The sequence below is a fragment of the Sciurus carolinensis genome, chromosome 1 (genome assembly GCF_902686445.1).
Source record: "Sciurus carolinensis chromosome 1, mSciCar1.2, whole genome shotgun sequence".
NCBI lineage: Eukaryota > Metazoa > Chordata > Mammalia > Rodentia > Sciuridae > Sciurus > Sciurus carolinensis.
Window position 1 is genome coordinate 159998294 of NC_062213.1, and position 15203 is coordinate 160013496.

General features: G+C 35.4%; 1 protein-coding gene and 1 non-coding gene across 6 annotated transcripts in view; one reads left to right on the forward strand and one right to left on the reverse strand.

Annotated features, from left to right (window-relative positions):
- The window catches only part of Nfia (nuclear factor I A), a 354467-nt gene that overhangs the window by 318700 nt on the left and 20564 nt on the right, over positions 1-15203 (reverse strand). The gene's annotated exons all lie outside the window — the stretch shown is intronic.
- LOC124968614 (small nucleolar RNA SNORD55/SNORD39) lies at positions 7069-7143 on the forward strand. Its single transcript, XR_007105788.1, has one exon. It is a non-coding gene; the product is annotated as a small nucleolar RNA SNORD55/SNORD39 (small nucleolar RNA).

The window sequence follows — 15203 nt, forward strand, 5'->3', positions numbered from 1 at the left end:
GAAGTGAAGATATCACACCTACTACACTCTGCACTCCAACTCAACCACGTGCTGTAAGCGGAACTCATGCTCAGTCCCGGCATTCCCCTGCAACCCTTAGAGCACTGCTTTCATACAGCTCCTTCAGAGAAGTCTTCCCCACCTCAGCTCGGACATCAACCCTATTTCCTCCTGGGTGACATGGGTGCTCTGCAGTTCACAAAGAACATAGCATTTAACATGTTCTACCTTATCTATGAGCACCTGAGAGGAAGGACAGTTTCTTGTTTTCCTCCATTATTCTATCAACCTGCACCATGTTACCTTATTTCTGGTGCGTGATTACTATGCACTGCTGAATGTTTGAAACAGGTACTTCCATTTACACTAAAGCAGTCGAGCTTCCAGTATGCATACAAGACCAATTTTCTCCTGATTATATTAAAATACCCAAACGTGGTGTCTGAAAACAAATCTTTTTAGTCTCTTGAAGGCACTCTAAGATTACATACTATGAACAAGGTAAATATAAAAAAGTGACAAGAAAAGTGATAAAAGTCACCATGCACACCATGTCCAGCCTTATCAAAGATAAGCCATTAAAAGATAAGAGGAAAAGTCCAGGACTTTCTCCTGAGTAACTCTGACATGACCTCAGCTTCCAATAAAGATCAAATATTGACAATGTAACAGTTTAGCCAAACTTAAACAGAAACGTTTTCTTTCTTTCTTTCCTTCTCTCTCTCTCTCACTCCCTCACTCCCTCCCTCCCTCGTTTTCTTTCTTCCCCTCCTCCACCCCCAACACACACAGCTGCTGAACTACATACACCCCAGTCCCAGAAATGTACTCCTTTAAATTTAAAAAATAAAAAAGAGGGGGAAATAATCTGGAAATAATTTCTATTTGAAAGGAGAAAATAAATAATATTCACTTTTTTCATAGAGGTCTTTCTAAACATATATAGAATTAGTTGCTATTAACAATAACAAAAGCAATATATACATTTTTTTTAAATTTTTTGGTTGCTGATGGACCTTTATTTTATTCATTTATTTATATGCAGTACTGAGGATTGAACCCAGTGCCTCACATATGCTAGACAAGTGCTCTACCCCTGAGTCACAATCCCAGCCCCAATATATACATTTTGTTAAGTTTTAAGTACCACACAGAATTAGAAACCACATATTTTTTCAAAAGTGCTCTTGCCACTTGTTATGCTCTATTTGGTTTATCACATCACTCAGGACTTAGGAAACAAACACCACCATGGTTTATCATGTTGTGCTGAGACAACTACGGAGGTTACAGTTCCACTGCGCCCAACTCTGCTCAGCTCTCTTTTCTAAGGTTCTCTGCATTTAAGTCTCATAACACTTCGTGAAACATGACATATCTGTGTCCAAAGACCGGACATGAGGGGCTGGGGTTGTGGCTCAGTGGTAGAGTGCTCGCCTAGCACATGTGAGGCCATGGGCTCAATCCTTAGCACCACATAAAAATAAAATAAAGGTACAGGGTCCACCTACAACTAAAAAATAAACAAAGAAAAACTAAAAACCCTATATGATTTTCCATAGCCTGAGTATTTAAACTAGCATTCAAACCCTCTCCCAGGTGGACCTTCAATCTAACCAAATTTGTAGCCAACCTGATCAGAGCATACACTACATGTTGTTGCTGCTGCTGGTCACTCAGGCCTGTCCCTGCTCTCTAGACCTGCTCTCCGCTCGTCTCCACCAGGACCCCTCCTGGCCATCTAATTTCCAAACAACACTTCAATTCAACTTCACCTTTACCCAAGGCATTTTCTAGATGGTCCCAAATCATAAATTCTTCTCTACATTTCTATGAAACATGTTCTTATTTGATAGCTATATGTCCCCAAGAAGAATGCATATTTCTTTTCTTTTTTTTTTCAAGTCAGGGTCTAGCTATGTTGCCCAGGCTGATCTCAAATTCAATATCCTGCCTCAGCTTCCCAAGTAGCTGGAATTACAGGTGTGTACCACAGTGCCTGGCCAAGAATGCATTTTTCATAAAGCAAGGATTATACTGTATATCTAAGATGACATCCTCCACCAAACCTAGAAAGATGACTTGTATAGTGGTACTCAATATGAATTAGCTCATTATTTCAAAGCAATAATTTATATATCTTATAAGGTAAAATATAAAAATATATTTAAAGCTAGACTGTAACAAAGAAGAATAAGCTATATCCTACAAATATATACAACACTTTCAAAAGATGGGGAATATAACTCAGTATTAGAGTTCTTACCTAGCATGTGTGAGGTCCTGAGTTCAATCCCCAAAGCCCACCCCAAAAAAAAGCTTTCGAAAGGTATGATTTTAAAAAGAAATTTCATCCCAATCTTATTCTTGATCTTGTCACACTTTTAGGGTCAATAAACATTGGAAATACATTCATAAATTAAGGAATTAATTTCAATTCCTCAATCCATAATTAATATTAACAAAAAATCCAGGTGACACTTTATTTCCATATGCATAATGTAATTAATGCAAGCTCAGTGGTAACAACTGTTGCATATGAAATGCACAAATGTTACACCTATAAAAGTGAGTTCAGCTGTTTTGTGGGTTAGTATGAAAACTTCATTAATACACTGAATGCAAATATGTCCCTAATTTTAAATGAGTCTTAAAGAAGATAGTTTATATAGTCACCCCATAAGAAATTAACTGCATTTGGGTGGTCATTAAAAAGGAAGTTCTGGGCTGGGCTTGTGGCTCAGTGGTACAGCACTTGCCTGGCATGTGTGAGACACTGGGTTTGATTCTCAGCACCAAATATAAATAAATAAATAAAATAAAGATCCATCAACAACTTAAAACATCTAAAAAAAAAAAAAAGGAAGTTTTTTCTGGGCTGGGATATATATAGTTCAGTGGTAGAGTCCATGCTTAGGATGCACAAGGCCCTGGTTCAATCCCCAGCACCACAAATAAAAAAATAATTCAAAAAAATTTAAAAATTAAAAAAAAAAGGAAGTAAGTTTTTTGACTTTTTTCTATCTTCTGATAAAGATATGAGCTCTCACACATGTACCCAACCAGGCTGTAAAAGCTACCTTTAACATACCCTTAATCTTCAACAACAAAAAGACAAATATAAGACACTGAAAATACCTGGATAACCTCAAAGAAACCAGCAAATACTGCAAAATGTTAATTGACCATTGATAACTATAGGTACATTTTACAAAGTGGTACGTTTTATGAACTTCTACATCTGTACATGTACACACACTTGCACACACACACACATACCTGCAGTCCTTCATCATAAGACCTAACAAGTCATGTTACTCTGCTCTACTACATATAAATGATACTGTAACCTTGATTTTAATCTCTTGTTAGCACTGATTTAGGAACCAATGTGTAATGTGTTTGTTTTTTTATTTTGAAAGTATACAAAAGATGGAAGATTCTAAATAGAAAGGAAAAATATATTCTTAAACAAAGTGAAAGCATTTATTTTTAAAATGGCACAGATCAACCATACTAAAGACATATTCAAGCTGCCAATTTTTAGAGCATAGTTTTAAAAAAAAAATCTTTCTATTTTGGACAAATAGGATTAAGCTTCTTAGACAATTCTTTGTTGTTTTGACTTCAACAATTTATGCAAATGAGATGTTAATTAGTGTAATTGTAACTTAAATTATGCTTGTGTAAACCTCTCCATTGGTAGAAAAGTGTGGGAATCTACACAACTGGTATTTAAAGTAGCTGTACTAACTCACTTCTGAAAGCCCAGCATAGCAAGATCACTTTCATGTCTTTACAATTTGTTTTTATGAGGTGATAACATTTTTACAAATACCATCATTTTTGGTTTTTTATATTGTAAGTGACAGTCTGACATTTTACAACTGGCTTATTGAAAAACAAGAATTGAGCACTCTAGCAGTAACGGACATTAACTGCTGAATAGAGATCAGATGCTAATGAGGTGAGAGGGGCTCCAGAAAGTTTTGATAAATGCTACACACACTCTAACTAGCTGTGAATGTGAGTTGACAAAGAGCATCTACACCAGGGTTCAATAAAATGTAACCCTTTAAATTAATCATACTGGCAGTATTTAATAGAATGCACAACAATCTCCTTTTCTGTTGGTTATAAAGCTGGAGAATGCAAAGTCTTCACAAATGAATGTTCCCACATTCCCCACTCCACACTGCTACTTTCATTTGAACATCTACAGCTGTTTCAAAAGTACTTACTGTAAATAGCAAAGTATAAGCAGATTTCAGGGTCTGACTCCTTCACAACATGGGATGTAATTTTTTTCATTTTTACGCCTAAATTTAAATTAAAACTCCTGAGGAAGAAAAGACATTAACATTTGAAAGCTGGATACAGACCCAGCACACAGTAGGTTCTCAATACTGATAGTTATTATTATAGGAAAGATCTGGTAACTTACAAAAAGAAAAAAACATCTGCTCAGACAGGAAAAAATAAGAAAATTCAGGAAGCAAAGCAAACATTCAGTCTTCAAATCTACAAACTTAAAGTAGGCCTTTGTTCTTCAGGGACTGTGGGGAAAACTATTTCATAGCTTTTGTGAAGAATTCTTATATTGAAGGAAAACAGTTATATCCTATTATGTGAAACGACACTGAATCCTAGTCCCACAAATGTCAGAGAACTTATACTTATTTAATTTTTGATGCTTAAAATGATCAAAATCTTCTATTGAGTGCAAACTTAAAGATTTCAACAGACTACAGTTCAAGAGATCACCCTTACATTTCTTAAGCAAAGGCAGAACATTAACATGTTATTTCTTCTTAAAGTGACAATCCCTAATATCCTTTTGGTTTTTGCCAATTTTAATCTTGGCAGGAAGTAGAAATCTGTGCACTCAGCAACACTGCAAAGCTTGCTGGCTGTCAAAATTATGTCTCAGCCAATGCCTGAGTGGTATTCTTGTCATTTCACCGTGGTAAGAAAGTTATCAGTCTGACATATAAAGCCTCTAAAAGTAGCAATTTATGCCAAAATGTAGACACACTTAGCCACCACCTAAATTTCATTTTTATAACTCCCATAATTATTATAACTTCCCCCATTTATAAATACACACACATACATGTACATGCATAAATTTATAATTATACATACAAATACACACATAAAGAGTATGTAGTTGCAGCTTCTAGCATGCTTCAAAAATTTTCAAAGAATAATTGACTCAAATTGCTTTAGACTGAAAGATAACTGAATTTTCAATGTGTACATTTGTTTATACTGATTCATGTACATATACATCTTTGTTAATATATTTCATGCAGATATTCTATATATTTTCAAAATCATTTTATCCCAAATAATCTCCATTTGAACTATAAATTTCTAAGCCAACAAACTAGTCACTTGTTACTAGACTGCATAAAAATGAAACTTTCACCCTTTAGTGAGCACTGACTGTTCTTTGACTTCTTAAGACTAAAAGCTCACACTTAAAAAAAAAAAAACAAGTAGAGAAATGTGTGCTATGGTTTAGAAATGGCTATTTAGCCAAATTGCATACCTGTGCTGTGTCAGCGCCAGGCAGAGTCATCTCATTCCACTGGTCTAATGGATGGCAATTGAATTTAATTAACAAAACTCCTTTGACTTAGTTTCATACTGTGCAGAATGTAATGGAATACTCTCCATCCCCCTTTCTCTCTGTCTCTGTGTGTCTCTCTCAACTAAAGAACGTCCTTAACTGCCATCCGCTTCAGGAATATTAAAGGCTGTACATTATATCTAAAAGATATAATGCAGTCATCGCCTTTCCCATGACTTAAATTTAGTACTAAATTATATAACATAAAATAATTAAAAAGATACTTTGATAGTAATACACAGTATAGATTCAATTACCACAATGTCTCCATTAAAGGCATTTTTATAGCACGAATGAAATGCAAATCCTCTTTGTGGATTCAATACCAGAACATAATTCTATTCTTCCTCCTAAAAAGGAATTTAAACCATTGTAAATCATCCTTACATGAAATGGTAAAAAGGTATTCCCTTGAAAGTGTCCTGCTAATCCCAATATACTAAGAGTTATACCTCTGTATTACACCGTTTTAAACACTATATTTAGCAATGTTTGATATACGACCCACAGAAAACTTGTTTACCATTATTTTTCATGTTTATTTAAATGCCTGACACTAAATTCTGAGAGACATTTCAATTAATTAAGTAATCTCTTCTAAATAAAATCAGGAAAACACACACACACACACACACACACACCACACACACACACACACACACAAATGCTCCTAAGGGATTCTGAGTAAATATTACTACTCTGCCTAACTTTTGCCTGGCTGGGCACTCTAGACAAGTTCCTATGATTGATTATTGTGGTATCTCTGAATCTTTGACTTTGAACCATAACCTTTTTTGCGAACAATGACAGTTGGGAACTATATCATTTGCCATCTGTAGAGATGGAGGGGGGAAAAGGACTTCTTGTACATTAATCACCCAATTAAGAACAGACTTAAACAAACACTAAAGCATAATAAACCCCTGACTGCTTAATAGCTTTCTACTTTTAATAGTTGTCTTCCTGCAGTCTGCTCACAAGATTAGGAGTAATCTATTCAAGTCTTAACAAAAATTGCATGAGAAAAAGGGGGCAAGTAACCCGTTCAAAACCAACATTTTTAACTGTGAAAAATGATACTTAGGGCTCTGTTCAAACCAAAACTTAAGAAACTGATCCACATAATAGGGTATCTTCAAACCTCAAGTCAGTACTCTCTTCTCTCAGTACCTAACATCATTGCTACATACAAATGAGTCTCTGATTTTGAAATTTTAGATTACTATATTCTTAAGAACACCATTTGCCTATTAATATGTACTAAATAGGTTGGCATAAAGTAATACTGACAGGAAAATTTTAAGGTTTCAACTACTAGTAACATAAACCAAACTACAATACTTAGAATAATGGGGATGGGGTAATAAAAGTAGGTAAGATCTTACCACTTGCCTGATTAAAATGTACCCAGCAAAAGTAATATCTAAGTAAGTAACTTATGATGATCCTCAGTAATGCTGTATACTACTGACTATGAAGTGAGGAAGTCAACCTTGGAGAGTTGTGTTAAAAAAAAAATTGTAGGGGCTGGGGTTGAGGCTCAGTGGTAAAGCACTTGCCTACCATGTAAGGAGGCACAGGGTTCAATTCTCAGCACCACATATAACAAAAATAAAGGTTCATCAACAACTAAATATATATTTTTAAAAAATTGTAAGGTATTAATTTAATCATTCATAAATAAAAAATATTTACAGAATAAAAAAAAAAAGAGTCAAGTTGCCCACTGAGGCAAGTGGGCTTGCATCAACAAATCAGAGGTCTTACCTAGTACAATGAGAAAGGCAAGGTAAATAAAAACATAAAAACTGGAATCATAGAAGTGAAATGACATTGCCTGCACTTGATATAATTATGTACACAGAAAATGCCAAAGAATGTGTAGGCAATTTCTTAGCTAAAAATATATAAATAGCACTGGATATGAGATCATGCTACAAAAATTAATGGTATTTCTACACCAATAGAAACAGTAGTTAATATAATTTGAAAAACACAATTTATAAAAGTAGGGTCCAACAAAATATCTGGGTGAAAAATAAATCCGTGTAATCACACAAGATCAAAATTAATGGGGAGATATACCATGTTCATAGATATTCAATGGTTAAAAAAAAAAAAAAAACTCAATTTCCTTCATTTGTAGATTTAATGCACTGCCAAACAAAGTCCCAACAGAATTTTTCATGAAACTTGACAAAATGATCCTATGATACACATGAAATAATAAAGGGTTAAAGACAACTAAAAATACGTCTGAAAAAATGTGTGAAGACTTTGCTTTACCAGATATCATGACTTGCTGTAAGTACTTAGTGACTGAAGCGATTTGGTGGTGTTACAGGTAGACAAACTGATTAGTGGAACAAAACAGAGAAGCCACTAACACCCCCATACAGGTGGCACTAATCCAAGAAATGGAAATAGTGTTGCCTATCCCAGGAAATTCTAGCATGGACAACCCTAAATAGGAGATAATCCAAATTTGCATTTGACTTAAACTGTACCATCCAGTCTTTTTTTAAAAAGTATTTTTAGTTGTAGATGGGCACCTTTATTTTATGTATTTATTCTTATGTGGTGCTGAGGAGCAAACCCATTGCCTTACATGTGCCAGGCAAGCGCTCCACCACTGAACTACAACCCCAGTTCCTCATCCAGTCTTTAAATATTCCATACAAGTCTTGATTGTGTTTGGTTTAAAATAAACTTCCGTACTTGGGAAGGAGCTAAGAAATGACGAGCCAGCTTTGTCATATTTGTTATCTTCCTAATTCAAATTCTAAATATTAATCATACTTTTAGCATAATTTTAAGAAATTAAAGACAGAGGTATTTACCTCTTAAATCACTAACTAGTTTTCTATCACTTAAAGATAACTAAAGTTAATAAATATAAATTTACAACTTCTAAACACATATTTCTAACTTTCATGTTTCTTATTACAAGTAGCTAGCATATATTGACCTTAATCTACCTGAATGTTACATTTGAAAAAAGAAATAAAGAATTTCAAGATGTATAAAAAGAAAACACAACATAGGTCTCATTACTTTAAACAGTCATACTAAGATGACAGAATCCTCGGAAGTTCTGTGGGAAAATCCCATGCCTTGTACCACTGCAAAGTGCAGGTTGGAACACTATCCTCTCTACAGCTCTGGAATCCAATTAGAATGTAAGTGAAAAAAATTCCATTCTATTTTTATTGCCTTGCTGCAATATCTTTGGTGATTGATCACCAAAGAAGATGGTCATAATCTGGTCTCTTTTAGCATTGTATGAAGCTACAAAAGACTTACTTTCAGTCTCTTTAAAGCAAATTAATTTTCATATGATTTTATAAGTTTTTATTTCTCATTCTATTTAAAGTTCTCCTTTAAAAAGAAAGAAAAACATACTTTGTTAAAATGCTTCCATTATCCTTTGCTGAAACCAGTAGCAGCTTTCAGATATGAAAACAGGGCCAGATAGAAACACTTTGTGGGAAAGTCTGCAGTGGAATGGTTTTGATAATGAACATGCCTGGAGAAATAAAATCATGAATGCTGTATGTGTTGGGGGGAAGAAACTCTTATCTTCAGTTGGGTTCTGTTTCCCTTAGAGAGGCTCATGTTACCTACAATCAATAGGTCTCCAATTAAACAAAGAAGATTTACATATGCTGGTGCTTTTTGGAGTTAATGAAATTGGTCTAACAATTTTAATGAGAGTAGAGCATTTGATAGGAAAGGAAACTTGGAGGAGTTCAACCAAATATAATTGAGCCCAACATCTTAATTTTGATCTTTAACTTTTCTATGACTGCTGCCTGTGGCCTCGACCAACTTAGGATAAGTAACCATATAATTCCAAAATATACCCTGTTAACTGAGGCTACACATTCAAACCTGGGAATGCCCACTAGAGATAAGGAAATGATTGGCATACCCTTCCCCCAGAGCTCAAGAGAGAAAGTGATTCAAAACCAACAAAAAAATGTGAGTGTCTATCCTAAGGGAAAGGGCTTTGTTTTTAATCAAAATTGTACTCTGAAAAGTCAATAGCATGAATCCTTTATTTCCCCTTCTAGCGGTGTACCTAGCACATAGTAGGCATTTGGTAAATAACGGCTGGTATAAAGATGAGTTCCTCATAGTTGAGCTGGAGCAATGGCTCTATTACTCCATCATTCACAGATCATGTTTTCTAAGTGAAAAATGAAGATAAAAGTCAAGACCAAGCTGGGTGTGCTGGCACATGCCTGTAATCCTGGCAAAATGGGTCGCTGAGGCAGAGGAATTGCAAGTTCAAGGTCAGCCCTGGTAACTTAGCAAGACCGTGTGTCAAATTTAAAAAATAGGACTGGGGATGTAATTCAGTGGAAGAATACACCTGGGTTCAATCCCTGCTACTATTAAAAAAAGAAAAAAAGTCAAGACCAGGATCTTAGAAGGAAAAACAAATAGCCTAAATAGTATTTCTATAAATAAGTCTAGCATCACTGATCCTTCATTTTCAGAATTACAATTATTCATGTCAATAATATCTTTGGGTTAATATGAAACTGGATTTGGGTGAAGAAACAAAAATCAGTTAACATGGGAGAGTGAGAAGGGAAAATCACTCTCACAAAGAAAAAAAAGGGGCTTAACCCCAAAACTGCTATATATATTACTTAGTTTTTAAATTTGTTATAAGCTTCTAAAGTTCTTGTTTTTCTGAACCCACATTCTCCTTCTAGGCACCAGCTCAATAAAAATGCTGAGGGAATACACACTAAAGGCCAGATCCCATGCTCTTCCACGGAGGGGACCCCAAAACAATTCAATGCAGTCTCTGCCCAGAAAGAAAGCACAGCTCAATCTGGAAGATAAATGTAGACAGTTTTATTATGACACAGGAAGTGCTAATGGTAAGTACTAACGCATTGCTAATGAATGCTATGGGTACACAGGGAAGGATCCTTAGATCAAGTTCAGAGGAAGGAAAGCTTTCTCCAGGAAATGAGGATACAGCAGTCTTAAAGTACATATAGCATAAACCAAGTAAAGGTGGGTGAGGACCTTCCAAGTAAAAGGAAAAACACAAGGAAAGGAGCAAAAATATACGTACAAATGTTACAGTGGAAAGTTCTGGATGGAGGCTTCCAGGAGGCAGGCAGGAAGACAGGCAGCCCTGTGTGTTCTACTCAGAAAAATCTTCATTTACATAGGTGGACATGCTCTCTCCAGTTTCACTGGTTAACTCAACCCAGAAAGGTCACTGATCTACCCTAACCAGCCTACATTTGTCAAAATCTACTTATCCTTGTCCTGGTTACAAATAAGAACACACAATCTCATGCAGCATTTAAAGGGCCCTGTCACACCCACAAGTCATTCCACAACACTAAGTTCCTCAAGTTCTGAAACCCCCTCTCCAACTTCAGCTCCTACCTCTGAAAGTTCAAAGAACCAAAGATCCATTGGTTTACTGAAACATCATCGTGGTGGGAAGACGTAGATGGGGATTACTTCCAAATTCAAAGACAAGCAATACCTTCCCAGATGTTGAACAGTTAAAGAATGAGCTACCCGGAAACAATTTCCTTCAAAATAAAGGATCAAAAAACAGAAAAGGGTGTTAGTAGCATTATTACAGACTCAATTCTAACCTGAAAATTTATGTTTAGAAACCTATAGCATTAGTGAAGGGTGTACATCATTAATGTGTTGAGTTTTATTCATATTGCACAAAGAAATGGAAGATGAAAGAAAACAGAATAAAACCAGAACTGTAAAAATGCTATTCAGAATTATAAGAAAACACAGGGGGAGGGAGGAAGACTAGTAGCAAAAAGAGAGAACTTTTCAACTTTTTAAAACTTTCATAATTTGGAAATAAGACACTCTTAAAGGAAATGTCAAATACTGCTAAAATTATCAGGTACACTCTGGTATTTGTATACAGATGGCTTATTCAATCTGAAGATGATGTAGTTTCTCTTTCCCTGGAGGAACTGAACTGCTAACATCCATGGACTAGATCAAGTTTGCTTCACTTCTCTTACATTCTGTTAAACAAAGAAGTGTGTCTTGAGTTTCATGATGTCCCACATGTTACTGTGACTAATCCCCAGCCATTTTTATTTACAGGGCTCAGAATGAGTTTCTACGACAATCCCCTACCATTTTTTAAATGTTACACACACATTTTCTGCTTTTTGAAAATCATTTGTTCTATGCTCTATACAAAGAAAAGCACACACATTAATGTCTGGAGAATCGGATTTCACCTGCAGATTAAACAACAAACAGATACAGCAGAGAACCATGAAAAATCCAATATACACTATTTGGATCACTAGTTCATTGTTTTTGTTTTCAGGTATTTCAATCATGACACCTGTAATGATTCTTCTCTCTCCTAACACACCCCCTCCCCACACTTCTAAAAGACTCTCCTAGCCATCCATTAATGCCCTTAACACTGGCACACTGTACAGGACCCCTCATGTCTTCCTATCTCAAAGTAACACCCACCTTCTTTTAACAAAGAGGGAAAAAGCAAGGCAGCTCAAGACCTCTGACAACTTAAAATCCACTTCAGTTCAAAAGCTTGACTGCTAACTATTTTCAGAGAGGGAGCAAGAGAGAATTTAGGTGGCTGCACTACGGGACTTGGCTATGTTTTAGTAACTACTACCAAATGCCAAATGAATTCACTACAGCCTGTTCTCCAAGGCCTTCCTTTCGTTTTTCTCCTGCTATTTAGTTTTCCTATAACTCTATTTGTTTTATACTTTAGTACTACTAGAAGAATATTCTTAAAAAAAAAAAAAAAAGAAAAGAAAGAAAGAAAGAAAGAAATGGAACTCTCCTGTGCCTCACCAGCTTTCTTTACAGAAAACATGCTACCATGGTGAACTATTAAATAAGAGAAAGCACCTACACCCTTTTCCATGTCCAACTGGATTTTCTGAACATTTATATAGATTTTTTTAATTAAATTTTTTTAGATTTGATAGATTTTTTATTTTATTCATTTTTTCATATGTGGTGCTGAAAATCGAACCCAGTGCCCTCACACATGCTAGGCAAGTGCTCTTCCACTAAGCCACAATCTCAGCCCTATACAGATATTTTTGATATATAAACAAACAAAACTGTAACACTAAATAGAAAATAGTCAAATGATAGAATTTCTCACCATATTTCAATATCCTACTTTTTAAAAAGGCAATACTAACAAGTAATACTACAAATGTTTGAAACTTCATATGGACTATTAGTTGGAGGGACCCCAATTTAAGAACATCAAAAGCTATAAAATCCTAATTTCTGAGGAAATTATATTTAAGATGGTACCAACTTAGTTACTCAGTTCTGAATCTTTGGAACCTATCACAGTATCTGAGAGGTAGTAAGAACGGAAAACATGTTTGATAAACTGAGTTACTAATGACGTGGCAGAATTTATCATTAACGGCAGGCAGAACGAAACTTCTAGTCCAACACCAACCAAAGTGCATCCATCTTGATTTGAGGCAAATGACAATGAGCTACAACAGTTCTCCAATGCACACAAGAATCTTCCGTCTCCACAGCTTCTGGGACACAAGAACTTAGCTTCCTCAACTGTACAATGAGGGTCTGGTGCCGCTCAGTTTCCTTCAAGGCAGGAGACCCTGAATCTAATACTAAAATAGAAAAAGCTCTCGATTCTCACTCATTTTTAAATTTCAGAGAAAACAAGAGCTTTCAACACAATGATGCAGTTCAAGAGAACGCTATTTACCTCATCCATAAATTCAGAAGCAGGGGTCTGATATGCTGAGGACACTCTGAAGATAAACCAGGACACAGAAGCGCAGAATGCCTTTATCCACATAACAAGTTCCTCCACCTATTTTCTCACTCACCTAAAATGTAGGGTTTATATGAAGAGTTAATGATGTATAAGAAAAGATCATTTAAATATTGTATTTTAAGAGTACAGTTCTGGGGATCCGAGGGATGTGGCTGGAATACTGGCTTTGTCACTTACTAATGATATGACTTGAGTGAACCACTAATGCTCTTTGATCCTCTGTTTCCTGAATAAGGACAGTAATGCAGTCTCCACTCTCTCCTTCTACTCAACATTAAAAATTCCCCCAAATATAGAAAAGTAAAAAAGAAAAACAAACAACCTGCATCAAACCAAAGAAACCCACATCCACAATGTCCAAAACTCAACAAAGCCAATGTTAAGAAGTGGCACCCAGATATGTAAACTCCTTGAATTGCCCAAAGTATTTAAAGAGTTAGTAGTAGAATACTCTATTACAAAGCAAACTGAACTGTTAAAGCTACTCTGTCCTTGCTTTTTTTTTTTTAATGGTAAATGGACACAATACCTTTATTTTATTTATCTATTTCTATGTGGTGCTGAGGATCGAAACCAGTGCCTCACAGGTGCTAAGCAAGCGCTCTGCCACTGAGCCACCACCCCAGCCCTGTCCTCACTTTTGAACTAAGTGATTTGGTAGTAAAGAATCAAAATGTGAACCCATCTTCCTATCCCATCTATCTCCAGTCTAACCTCCAATTCTGCTGCCTCATGACATGGCTTCACTTATTATTCCCCCACCCCCACCCCATCCCAGCACCTCCCTGGCTCAACTGCACATAAAATAAAAAGCTATGCATAATCAGGCTTTATGTAGCAAAACTGAAAATGTCTGTCTTTGAAGAATTACAAAGCTTTCTGTCTGAAACCTCTGACCTTTCTAGAGAAATCAGAGTCACTGTAGTTTAAAAATGTAGGTGGCAAAAGTACAAAGGATTACATTTATTCATTTTGCATGTTTGTCGTCTTTTCTGAGAAGAAGGACAAATATCTTTGGAACAATTACTTCTTCAACCTTAACATTTCAGCCTGCAATATCCTCTTTCTGAGGGGAAAAAAAAAAAATCTGCATGTATTTCCTGGGGTCCAATAAGATGACACTTCTTTTGTTAATTTTTATCCCCACCATACTTTACTGCAATGCTAAAATATATAAATTGCAAAACATTTTAAAAGAAATATCTATACAGTGAGATGGCTAGAAAATAACAGAAGTTCATTTAAATCATTTTTAAACCATTATAATTCTTGATGGCATCATAAAGGGAGAGATTTCCGAAAGTACACTGAAAAAAAAAAAGAATTTGTAATAAAAGTTCTGATCACATAGGAAGAGACCATACAATAAAAGTATTGCAAGAACCATCTCTCCCTGACAGGAGTGCATAACAATAGTTAGGCTGTTAAACAGCATCTTACAAAGACTTCATTCTCAGAAGTTACTTGAAAGTACACTCCAAAAGAGAAATTTAAAATCTACCATTTAAAAAAAGCGAGGGGAGTCAACTAAACAAATCCATCAGAAACTTTAGTAACTGAGTAATTTTTAAATGATATGCATCCATGCAAAAAATCTTATCAAAAACATACAAAGACACAAGCTTTTCTCACGTAAATAAACTTTTAGTCAAATTCTTATCCGAATCCTTGCTTCATCTTAAAATGTTTATAACCAACTTATCTTTAACTTCCAATTACTTAATGTGGACAATATAT